This window comes from Procambarus clarkii, chromosome 33, assembly GCF_040958095.1.
Source record: "Procambarus clarkii isolate CNS0578487 chromosome 33, FALCON_Pclarkii_2.0, whole genome shotgun sequence".
NCBI classification, from domain to species: Eukaryota; Metazoa; Arthropoda; class Malacostraca; order Decapoda; family Cambaridae; genus Procambarus; species Procambarus clarkii.
Window position 1 is genome coordinate 30,822,676 of NC_091182.1, and position 13,429 is coordinate 30,836,104.

Consider the following 13,429-nt stretch of genomic DNA (forward strand, 5'->3'; position numbering starts at 1 on the left):
GGGGGGAGAAGAGGGGGGGGAGGGAGGAGAGAAGAGGGGGGGAGGGAGGAGAGAAGAGAGGGGGGAGGGAGGAGAGAAGAGAGGGGGAGGGAGGAGAGAAGAGAGGGGGAGGGAGGAGAGAAGAGAGGGGGAGGGAGGAGAGAAGAGAGGGGGAGGGAGGAGAGAAGAGAGGGGGAGGGAGGAGAGAAGAGAGGGGGAGGGAGGAGAGAAGAGAGGGGGGAGGGAGGAGAGAAGAGAGGGGGGAGGGAGGAGAGAAGAGAGGGGGGAGGGAGGAGAGAAGAGAGGGGGGAGGGAGGAGAAAAGAGAGGGGGGAGGGAGGAGAAAAGAGAGGGGGGAGGGAGGAGAGAAGAGAGGGGGGAGGGAGGAGAGAAGAGAGGGGGGAGGGAGGAGAGAAGAGAAAAAGGGGGAAGGGAGGAGAGAAGAGAAAAGGGGGGAAGGGAGGAGAGAAGAGAAAAGGGGGAAGGGAGGAGAGGAGAGAAAAGGGGGGAAGGGAGGAAAGAAGAGAAAAGGGGGGAAGGGAGGAGAGGAGAGAAAAGGGGGGAAGGGAGGAGAGGAGAGAAAAGGGGGGAAGGGAGGAGAGAAGAGAAAAGGGGGGAAGGGAGGAGAGAAGAGAAAAGGGGGGAAGAGAGGAGAGAAGAGAAAAGGGGGGAAGAGAGGAGAGAAGAGAAAAGGGGGGAAGGGAGGAGAGAAGAGAAAAGGGGGGAAGAGAGAAGAGGGGGGAGGGAGGAGAGAAGAGAGGGGGGAGGGAGGAGAGAAGAGGGGGGGAGGGAGGAGAGAAGAGGGGGGAGGGAGGAGAGAAGAGGGGGGAGGGAGGAGAGAAGAGGGAGGAGAGAAGAGGGAGGGAGGGAGGAGAGAAGAGGGAGGGAGGGAGGAGAGAAGAGGGAGGGAGGGAGGAGAGAAGAGGGAGGGAGGGAGGAGAGAAGAGGGAGGGAGGGAGGAGAGAAGAGGGAGGGAGGGAGGAGAGAAGAGGGAGGGAGGGAGGAGAGAAGAGGGAGGGAGGGAGGAGAGAAGAGGGGGGGGAGGGAGGAGAGAAGAGGGGGGAGGGAGGCGAGAAGAGGGTGATACCTGTTTAATGGGATTCTTAGAGATCCTCTACTCCCCAAGCCACTCCAGTATGTTGTTATTTTACTGTGTAGATTTGGGACCTGGCCCTCCAGTATCTTCTACGTGTATATTATTTGATATCTCTCTCGTCTCCTTTCTAGTGAGTACATTTGGAGAGCTTTGAGACGATCCCAATAATTTAGATGCTTTATCGCGTGCCGTATATGTTCTCCGTATTCCCTCTATTTCAGCAATTTCTCCTGCTCTGAAGGGGGAAGTGAGTACTGAGCAGTACTCAAGACGGGACAACACAAGTGATTTGAAGAGTACAACCATTGTGATGGGATCCCTGGATTTGAAAGTTCTCGTAATCCATCCTATCATTTTTCTGGCTGACGCAATATTTGCTTGGTTATGCTCCTTAAACGTTAGGTCGTTATCTTGAGGTTATCTTGAGATGATTTCGGGGCTTTTTTTTTTTTTAGTGTCCCCGCGGCCCGGTCCTCGACCAGGCCTCCACCCCCAGGAAGCAGCCCGTGACAGCTGACTAACACCCAGGTACCTATTTTACTGCTAGGTAACAGGGGCATAGGGTGAAAGAAACTCTGCCCATTGTTTCTCGCCGGCGCCTGGGATCGAACCCAGGACCACAGGATGACAAGTCCAGCGTGCTGTCCGCTCGGCCGACCGGCTCCCTAGAAAGGGGGGGGAGAAACTATGCAGCAGAAGGGCCCCCCATATGCTAGTACCCAGGTTGGGTTGCGAGCTGCAACCATAAACAACCTGGGTGATAGGACAACCAACTTGCCTCATCACAGAGTCGCGAGAACCATGAACCCTGAACCCCCTTTAAGGGAAACTGAAGATAGGTAGACAGGTAGGAAGAGAGGAGGTTACCTTGAGGTGCTTCCGAGGCTTAGCGTCCCCGCGGCCCGGTCGTCGACCAGGTCTCCTGGTTGCTGGACTGGTCAACCAGGCTGTTGGACGCGGCTGCTCGCAACCTGACGTATGAGTTACAGCCTGGTTGATCAGGTATCCTTTGGAGGTGGAGAGGAGACAGTAACTCCGGGAGATGAGGTAAGGAAATTGAAAACCATCCAGGCCCTGGACGGAAGCCAGGGAATCTCCTAAGACGGTGGCGGAGAATTCAAGGAATGATTAGGGTAAGGGGTGATGATGTCTTGTTTCGTAGAGACATCAGCTTGGAGCCTAGATTGAGGTGGGTTCTGGCGACCCGGTGCCTAACCAGGCCTCCTGGGACTAGATTCCCGAAGCAGTTACGCAAGCACTTACGAACCTATACATCTTTCCTCAATCTTTATCGACTTTGTTTACAATTATTAGACAGTTAATAAGCTCCGAAGCACCAGGAGGCTGTTTATAACAATAACAGTTGATTGGGAAGTTTTCATGCTTATAAACTGTTTAATAAATGTAACCAAAGCCGTCAAACATTGAGGAAAGATGTACACGTTCGTAAGTGCTTGCGTAACTGCTTCGTGAATCTGGCTCCAGGTTGACAAGATTGTCAGTTACTACTGAATGCAGTTCGATGCAGGAACCACAGCCACGTTGATCACGAACTATCTGGATGTGCTCATCCAGGTCCCCTTTTCAACAAAGTTAGTCTAGTAATAGTTCCTTAAATTTTAAAGTGTGTTGAAAAGTTTTGGGCCTTAATGTGTGTTTATAATTTTCTCTTAAGAGTACTTAGTGTACCTCTACTTTATAGGAGCGAGCCATCCATTCTGGTCACGTGACGAAGTATACAAGGACGTTGATATGAAGCAGTTTACCTGGAGTATACCTGGGCAGGGTTCTGAGAGTTCTTCTACTCCACGAGCCCGGCCTGAGGCCAGGCACGACTTGTGATAACGTGGTCCAACAGGCTGTTGCTTGGAGCGGCCCCGCAGGCCCACATATCAGAATACAGCCTGGTTGGTCCGGCACTTCTTGCAAGTACAAGATAATACATCCACCTCGCCTGTGTATGTAAAGAATCCAGGTACCCTGGGTGTGGTACCCTGGGTGTGGTACCCTGGATGTGGTACCCTGGATGTGGTACCCTGAGTGTCGTACCCTGGGTGTCGTACCCTGGGTGTCGTACCCTGGGTGTCGTACCCTGGGTGTCGTACCCTGGGTGTCGTACCCTGGGTGTCGTACCCCTGTTCAAGGGTACCACAACCTCCCTCCTCTTCCCCATCAACACAAGGGGCGCCACCCGCCACCTTCTTGTGTATGCATATCAAATATCAATCGAGGACCCGCTCCATATCCGTCCAAACTTCTCGCGCTTAAAACTCCCCCAAAAAAGACTGGCGGAAAGCTTCGGGTGTCGCCGGTGTATGCAAATTAAGGCGCTGGTATTCAGGACTCGCCGAGGTAAAGGTGAGAGCGTGCAAATGAATGGAGTGGGAGGTGGGCCATGCTGCGTGGGAGAGGACCATGCTATGTGGAAGAGGAGAGGACCATGCTGTGTGAGAGAGGGGGGCCATGTTTCATGGGAGAGGGGGTGAGGTAGGGGGCCGCACGTAACTGACCTGAAAATAGGGGTAGTAAACAAGGATACTTGAAAGGAACATTTTTTTGGGGAGGCGGGGATATTCCTGCGCGGGCCCTAAGCCTCTGGCTGGCCGACTTTGAAAGGAACTGAAACCATGACTGGGCTTTAGATGACATTTTAAACTTATGGATAAGGCGTGGGAGAAGGGGGAAGCGCATCTGAAATTCACGAATGGAACTATCGGCGAATGGGTAAATAGGGTTACAGGCATGGAAAACAAAAATCAAAGAGCACTTGAGATCGTCTCAAAGCCCTCCAAATGTACTCACTAGAAAGAAGACGAGAGATATATCAAATAATATACACCTGGAAAATACTGGAGGGCCAAGTACCAACTCTACACATTAAAATAACAACATACTGGAGTGAACGATATGGAAGAAAATGCAGAATAGAACCAGTGAAGAGCAGAGGTGCCATAGGCACAATCAGAGAACACTGTATGAACATCAGAGGTCCACGGTTGTTCAACGTCCTCCCAGCAAGCATAAGAAATATTGCCGGAACAACCGTGGACATCTTCAAGAGGAAACTAGATAGTTTTCTTCGAGAAGTGCTGTGTTGTGGTCCACTTTTATATTATACGTAACAAGGGAGTTTACCAAAATGGGTTAGTAGAAATATAATGGGTAGTACCGAGTAAATAGGTTAGGGATAAACAAGAATGGGTCAGGTGGAGGACGTAATGGTTAGGTGTACAGATTAATTAATGGGTTTGGTGGAAAAAGAATGGTAGCACAGGTTAAGGGGGGAGGGGTGACAGTTAATGGTGGCTCACATCAGGGGGTGACAATGGTAGCACGGCCTCAACGCAAGAATTACTAATGGTTAAAGGTTAATATTGGTACAATCCAATACAATATTGGTACGTCTCTCTTGGTACAATCGCGGCGATTGTACCAAGAGGGAGGTTATCTTGAGATGATTTCGGGGCTTTAGTGTCCGCGCGGCCCGGTCCTCGACCAGGCCTCCTCCCCCAGGAAGCAGCCCGTGACAGCTGACAAACACCCAGGTACCTATTTTACTGCTAGGTAACAGGGGCATAGGGTGAAAAACTCTGCCCATTGTTTCTCGCCGGCGCCTGGGATCGAACCCAGGATCACAAGTCCAGCGTGCTGTCCGCTCGGCCGACCGGCTCCCTTAGGTTAGGCAAAGTGAAAGGGGGAAAAGGGAGGTGCTGCCTCTGCTTACTCTATTTCAACACCTACTCCTGCTTTTACCGTTCCTCTGTATTGTTACCTCTGCTTTAGGCACTAAAATAGAGCCGTCTCTCCAATATCCAATTTTCTCTAACAGCGTCACCTTTCGGATATTTCTACTGAGTTTGCAATGAATGTTAGTTTACTTCCTCATTGGCGAATTGATCACACTCCCTCGACCTTGTCCACGGGTCCTGTCGCATTAATTCACACATTAAATATACCTCAAATAGTCTGATTTGTAGAGTGTAAATGCTCATAATTCGTGTAACTCATAAGTATTTAGCATCTTTGTACAATGGGAGATTATAGATTATTATATAATTTTAGAGATTATATATAATTATATATATATATAATTATATATTATGTATAATTATATATTATATAATCTAAATTATAACCTCTTATGGGTCTTTGAGTAAGCAAGGTCACGCTTAAACATATCCATAAGTTCATTAACACTACTTTTGTTCCAGATTGTGTATATATTAGTATACTTTTTATATATAAACTATGTTATTTCTGGTTTTAAAAGTTCGCTTATATATTATTTATTTCAATAGCGGGATAAGGCTAAGTTAACGACTTGAGGAATCTCTACGGACCCATCTGGACTTTTATTAAAATAAGTGTATACGTGGAGCATACCTGTTGAAGGGTTCGAGAGTCCTTCTACTCCGAGCCGAGGCGAAAGTGCTTGGCTAGTATCTATATTGTTCACAAGGACACAAGGACATAAGAAAAAGGAAGTTCCCCACATTTACACCTCTTTAAAAATACTAAATATTAAATATAAAATGGGTCCCTACACTTGCACCAGAGGTGGTACCCCTTCTAAATATATAACAAATATAAAATATAAATCATATCGGTGTTCAAATATAAATATAAAATATTAAAAAAAAAACATAAAACTCCCTTTTTCAAAATTTGAATTTACCAACGGCTGGCGGGTTTGCTAGCTGCCGCTCAACCGCCCGTCACTCGCCGTTCAAATATTAACGGAAACATCTTGAAGGCGTGACCTTCGAAGCAGTTACCACACTGGAAAGCAAAACGGAACCACAAAATAAAAATGAGTGTGGCTGCTTACATCAATCTTTAGATCATAACCGACAGATCAATCTTCCTTCACGAAATGCCCAACCACTGTGACTGGATGATAGAGGGACTAAGCTTCTTTCAGGTAGGTGTTCAATCCCCGACCGTCCATGTGGCTGGACACCACTCTCCCCCCCCCCCCCCAGTCCCATCCCTAATCATTAACCTGATGACTGATTGATGAAGATTAAGCCACCCAAAGAGGTGGCACGGACATTAATAACCCCTAATATTAACCTGATCCCTTCGCAGTACTTATCTTGTCGCAGTGGCTTAATATGTTCTGATAATTTACCTTTCACTAAATGTTCGGAACGAACGCAAAATTATTCGCTAAGATAGGTTAAGCGAGAGAGAGATCTCTGACCCCCAGAGTAGGTGAAGGACATGACCTTGCCTTAACCCAAGTAAAGTCAATACCGGGGGAAGGCTGCAGGAAGACTGGCAGGGGAGGGGGCAGGGGGGGAGGGGAGGGCAGGGGAAGGGGGGCAATGAAGGGAGTCGACGAATAACCAAATTCACATTCACGTAACGAACAAGACCCCTGCGAATAGTTACATTTTGCCCGGAATCGTTACCAACGAGGCGGTGTTTCCAAAGGGTGTAGGCGAGGTGTGTGTGTGTAGGGGTAGGGTAGCAGCGGGCCGGGAGGTGCAGAGGTGGGGGGAGAGAGGTTGCCGTCTGTAAATAGCAATAGTCTGGTGGGTCAGGTGAGGCGCGGGTCTGGTGGTTCTGAATAAAGGTGAGGCGCCACAAGGGTGTGTGTGTGTGTGTGTACACCACTAGGTCATTTACATTATCATCATTAATGCTTATTAATCGTAGTAGTATCATCATTCATCATCTTAGTTATCGTCAAAACATTATCCTTGCCTAATCCGTGTAATTCATCATCCATTCCTACCTGATCCCAACACATCCCTGGTGACGTAGGTAATGTATTCCTATGTATACGTGTAAGCATTTATTTGGCTTAACGGAACTAACCAATTCTTATGCCATGATGCTGTGTTACAGACAATCCTTTGGCCATTCACGCTCCTCTGCGCATGTGCCGAATTGCAACTAATTACTAAAAATACTTTCTTTGTTATGTATATTGATTGAACCTCGCCAAATTCATCTAAACTAACAAATTCAAATTCAAATGTTTCAAATTCAAATTCAAACATTTGAATTTGTTCACACACAAACAACCTAATAGAATTAAGTCTATCCTAACCAATCCTTACCCAATCTAGTTCACAACTAATCCATATGCCAATTTAGACCGAATCTAACTAAGCCTTACGAAATACTTCAGCACTAGCCTAACTAAACACAATCTAGACCTCACCTTAACTAAAGCTGACACAATCTAATACACAGGTAACTGAACTTGACACACTCAAGCCCTCAGCTCACACACACACACACACACACACACACACACACACACGATCACCACATTCAAGATTCTGAAGGGAATTGATAGGGTAGATAAATACAGGCTATTTAACACAAGGGGCACACGTACTAGGGGACACAGGTGGAAACTGAGTGCCCAAATGAGCCACAGAGATATTAGAAAGAACTTTTTTAGTGTCAGAGTGGTTGACAAATGGAATGCATTAGGCAGTGATGTGGTGGAGGCTGACTCCATACACAGTTTCAAGTGTAGATATGATAGAGCCCAATAGGCTCAGAAATCTGTACACCTGTTGATTGACGGTTGAGAGGCGGGACCAAAGAGCCAGAGCTCAACCCCCGCAAGCACAAATAGGTGAGTACACACACACTTTTCCTGATTCGAGGAGTCTTGGAAAGTCTTTTTGTCAGTAGCCAGCTGAAGCTAGTAAGGCCAAGTGTTCATTAGTGGGGACTCGAACGAGGGTCGGAGCGGACGACAAGAGGAAGCGAGAGGAACAAGAACAGGGGGGGGGGAGGGGGGGGAGGGGGGCAGGTGTTGACATATGGACGCTACCGAGCCAGACTGGAACACCCTTCCTTACACACACAAATCTTGGACGTAGGTTCGAATCCTCGTCACGGCCCTTGTGGCTTTGTTCAACCTTCCTTAGGCCTGGAGGTTTGTTTAGAGTTATGAAGCAACTCATAAGCTCCGGATCACCACGAGGTTGTGGTTATAACAAGAATATCGTCGGCTTGTGAGGTTTCCAAGACCGTAAATATGTTAATATATTTAAATAAAGTCGCCATGATGTGATCAAGGGATATACGGGTTTCGTAATTGGTTGCGTTAATGCTTTATTATTCCTGGCCCTGAAGACCAAGCGACTATGCGTAACTGCATTTGTTGGTTCCGGGGATCAACGTTCCCTGCGGCTCGGTCTCCGACCAGTCCCTCCTGGTTGGTGATCTGGTCGACCTGGCTGTTGGACGCCGTTACTCTCACCCTGACGTATGAATCACAGTCTGGTTGATCTGGTATCATTTGGGTTCATCAAGTTCTCTAGAACACCTCAAAACACCTGATTGAATGTTGTTATTGTAGATTTAGCTACTCAGAACGAAATGTCCATGTAGCACGGACTATGGTGAGCCCGTAATTGAGTTCGGTTATTCGCAATAACCTTGTTACTCTGATATTTGGGTCAAAGTATTGAATGGAGGTGGGGTTTCCTCCTTTTTCCCTGTTTCTTTTTCGCTTCTGTTTTTAGTCTTGTTTTAATAGCATTATCTTGGTGGCGGATGTAGGTGCAGAATGTTCACTAGTGAGTCCCATTCTTTAACGGCTTTTCTAATCATTGTAGTGGCTGTGGAATGTGCATCTAATGCAGCTGCTGTCGTTGGATTAATGTTAAGTTTGATGCGCAGGGCTTCAGTAGCTTCACATTCCAGTAAGTAGTGCAATAGTGGCGCTTCTGTTCCATTGATATGACACTAACTATTGGGTTTATTACCTCCCAGCAGCACTTGTAGCCAAGTCTGAGTCTGTGTATGGCTACTGCAATGTCTCTGGATACCGTTTTGCCAGGCTTGAAAGAGTAGTAACCAGTGGCTTGTTCGTACCATATCGCAGTGGATTTTCCTTCCGCTACTTTGGCTCTGTGGCGACTTTTGATAGTTGGGAATATTTTCTCCTTGATTTGCTCCTTAATCTGTGAAAAACTTGGAGGTATTTGAACCTGTACAACAGGTAGAGCAGTGGCAGTTTTTGCTAGTGAGTCTGCCTTTTCATTACCATCTATGCCAATGTGACTTGGTATCCAATTTAGGGTGATTGACAGCCCTAGATTATGGGCTTCTTTCCTTTATGCTGGATTTCTGTGAGTTGAATATTATCTCTATGCTGATTGGATACCTGATTGAACTTACTGTAACCTGAAATACTACGGAACATTGAGGGGTGGGGAGAGGGTTGAGAGGTTCGGGGAAGGGTTTGGTGAGGGTGGGGGTTAGTGACATACTACAAGTACGCTATGTAGTATCTCAGACATCAATTACGGGCTCACCATAGCCCGTGCTACATGGACACTTCGTTCTGAGTAGCTAAATCTAAAACAACAACAATCTCAGACAATTAGAGTGATGACATTTGTATGTTAAAGTGTTAATGTAAACTAGATTCTTAACTTATAACCTTCTCTAGATACTAAAGTGTGACGTGGTTGTCACTTAGATCTTAACTACGACAATATCTGCAACACAACAATGATTTAACAGAGGTTTGTGTTGTCACAGAAAGTCTACAAGACAAAATGACATCTTAGTCTGTATTTACTAAACAGTGTCCGACCTGCGCCACTTTGTAACCCAAAGTAGTAGTAGTAGTAGACAACCTCTTAGCGCTTCAGAACGCACATTGTTTACTAAATGAAAACCAAGACTGACTGAGGAAAGATGTACAGGTTTCGGAGGTGCTTGATAAATCCTGGGACCGAAGGCTATTATTTTTACGATGATCGATCATAAAGCTGTCTCCACGCATCACGCCCTCGCCACGGGCTATTCATGCCCGTGCCACGGCTTAATCTTCACCAATCAATCATGTCCTGACATACTGGAGAACCATCAGCAATCAGAACAGCTAATAAGGTAATCCAGTACGTGGCTAGACAAGCGAGAGGAGGCGTGTCATCTGAGCAACCTTCTCGACGATCTGTTCTCCACATAACAGAAGAACACAAGAACAGAACAACAATTTACACCGTTTTTTCTGTCTATGTTATGGTGTTATTTTTAGAGAAGAGAGTGCAGCAAAATTATAAATAATATATGGATAAAACAACAGAATTCGTTATCTAAAATATAATTAAGATTATATATGATTACCAAACCACCAGAGGACAGAAATGATTTCGTTTCGGTCCGTCCAGGACCATTAGCAAGTCGATTGTGACAATCGACTTTATAATGGTCCTGGACGGACCGAAACGTCATGGTCTCCTCATCATCTGGTGTGATGTTTGGTCACCCTATCTTCAGCCACGTTGTGACTCATCATCTGGATGAGTTTATTGAACATGCTAATGAGACGCCCTTGAACGGTATTGTATTGAAGATATATAATTCTATCTCGGCTCCTATTTTAAACTCTCGGCTCTATTTAATCAATAATCAAGATCACTTAGCTTAGCTGGTGTTTAAGTGAGCTTAGCAGGTGTATATCAACACCCATGAGTGCTCACCTACACCACCTGCCGGTGACTGAGAATACACCTTTAGTGTGGCTGGTGCACGCGCACACGCACGCACACGCACACAAACACACACACACACACACACACACACACACACACACACACACACACACACACACACACACACACACACACACACACACACACACACTCGCCCTCTACAACCGGCTACATTACCTGGTACGTATCGTGAAGGACGCAAGGGAATATAGATCTAAAACACACAAATCACAATAGCGTTTGCCAGCGTGATGCGTCTTGGATCCTCTCAGACGTAGATTCGAACCCTCGTCACGGCCCTTGTGGATTTGTTCATTTGATTTGAAATATATTACGTTAGTGTGGCTTCACAGAGCCATTGTGATATCCAAGTGATGGACATGGCCATTCACTACTTCTTAAATAATTGACTAAAATTTCTTGTTCTTTGATTTACTGTAATATAGAGCATATAATGTGGCGGGAGACCACTGGTTAAATCACTCTCCCTCAGCCTGTACGGGAGAGGCAGGATGACTGCCTCTCAGAGGTCAGGAATGATTACGTCTGGCACCCTGTACAGGGCCATTACACCCTGTACAGGGCCATTACACCTTGTACAGGGCCATTACACCCTGTACAGGGCCATTACACCCTGTACAGGGCCATTACACCCTGTACAGGGCCATTACACCCTGTACAGGGCCATTACACCCTGTACAGGGCCATTACACCCTGTACAGGGCCATTACACCCTGTACAGGGCCATTACACCCTGGACAGGGCCATTACACCCTGTACAGGGCCATTACACCCCTGTACAGGGCCATTACACCCTGTACAGGGCCATTACACCCCTGTACAGGGGATTACACCCCTGTACAGGGGATTACACCCTTGTACAGGGGATTACACCCTGGATTACATACGATGCCAAAATGAAACTGAAGCATTTTTTTTTTATTATTATTTTCTACCACAGACGTGGCCACACATTTACAATGCTAACCAGCATATATACATTTTCTTCTGTCCTCCATGGACAGGGTTAGAGAAGTGTTAAATATATAGTTCAAGGGTTTATTAAACACTCAACCACAGAAGGTGATTCGGTGCTTTTAAAATGCTAAGCTAACCTACATACGTAAAACTGAAGCATTAAAACACAAAATGCCAATGTTGAATATGCGGACTTTACAAAGGCATACAAGTGTGAACATGGAGCGACAGCCCATAAAATGATACCAATAAGAATAACAGGTAAAATAGGACGATGGATATTAAAGTTCCTATAAAAAAAATGGAAAGACTTAGAGTCAACCACACCAAATATATCTCAAGCACAGTGAAAACCTCTGTGCCTACCTTGAGGTGCTTCCGGGGCTTAGCGTCCCCGCGGCCCGGTCATCGACCAGGCCTCCTGGTTGCTGGACTGGTCAACCAGGCTGTTGGACGCGGCTGCTCGCAGCCTGACGTATGAATCACAGCCTGGTTGATCAGGTATCCTTATGAGGTGCTTATCCACAGGCACAGTCCTTGCACCCATTTTTTCCTCATTCTCACATCAGATATAGACAAAGATACAAGTCATAGGCTTCGTGTCATCCTTTGCAGACTATACACAAATCAGCATGAAAATTACTTCTGTAGAAGACAGAAGTAAACACTACAAGCCCATATCAACAGTCTTCCATTGGGAAATGCAAAATAACATGTTGTTTAACAGTGATACATTTCCTAAACATAGAAATGGCAAAAAATAAGAACTCAAACGAAATTCAGAGTACAAGACTGTCTCATAATATACACATAGAAGACTCTGGAAGACCAGGCCCCAAATTTCCACAGCAAAATAGCATCATTCTTGAGCAAACCTTATGGTAGGAAACGCAGAATAGAGCCAGTGAAGAATAGGGATGTCATAGGCACTATCAGAGATGATTGCAAGAACAGGCAGAAGTCCACGGCTATTCAATATTCTGTCCAAGAACAAATTAGACTCGTTCCTGGAAGTGTATGACCATCTTGAGGTTATCTTGAGTTGATTTCGGGGCTTTTAGTGTCCCCGCGGCCCGGTCCTCGACCAGGCCTCCACCCCCAGGAAGCAGCCCGTGACAGCTGACTAACACCCAGGTACCTATTTTACTGCTAGGTAACAGGGGCATAGGATGAAAGAAACTCTGCCCATTGTTTCTTGCCGGCGCCTGGGATCGAACTCAGGACCACAGGATCACAAGTACAGCGTGCTGTCCGCTCGGCCGACCACTCCAACCGGAATGTTAAGAATATGTTGGGTAGCGGGCCACCCCAAGCAACAGCCTATTGGTACAAGTTCTTACAAGTCAAGGGAGTAGAACTCCCAGAACCCACTCCAGGTGTGATACAGGTAAAACCATGAATTAAAACAAAACAATTAACAACGCCCATCAATCTATGAACAATGGAAAGTGGGCCATGAACACGGAATAAAATTAAATTTGAAAGAGGGAGGTAAACATAGCTCTGATTGGTCGCAGCGGGCGGCTGCCGACCCCCAATGTGAACCACTCAGTATAGGCCTAAGATTGGCTCAGAAAACGAGCAGCTAAAACGCCTGAAAATGAAGGAAAAAAAATAGATTTAGATAAATGGCCGTTCCACCGCCTGGGTAATTTTAGTCACCCGCACGTGTTAGGGTGAGGGGTCGGGGCTCCCTAGGGTGAAAGGGGGGGGGGGCCCTAGTGTGAGGGCCCCCCCCCCAGGGTAAAGGCCCCAAGGGTAAGGGTTCCTGCAATTTGTTGAACCGATATGAAAATGAGCGGTAATGATGCCGGGTGATGAGGTTACTGATGATAGCAGAGATGATGCTGGGAGGATGCTGCCGATGGCGGAGATGAAGATGCTGGAGATGACGGGGA

The 13,429-nt window shown here is 46.6% G+C and overlaps 1 protein-coding gene across 6 annotated transcripts in view; it reads right to left on the bottom strand.

The window, feature by feature from the left end:
- LOC123765293 (uncharacterized protein CG43867) overlaps positions 1–13,429 on the bottom strand; it is a 1,137,736-nt gene that overhangs the window by 181,428 nt on the left and 942,879 nt on the right. The gene's annotated exons all lie outside the window — the stretch shown is intronic.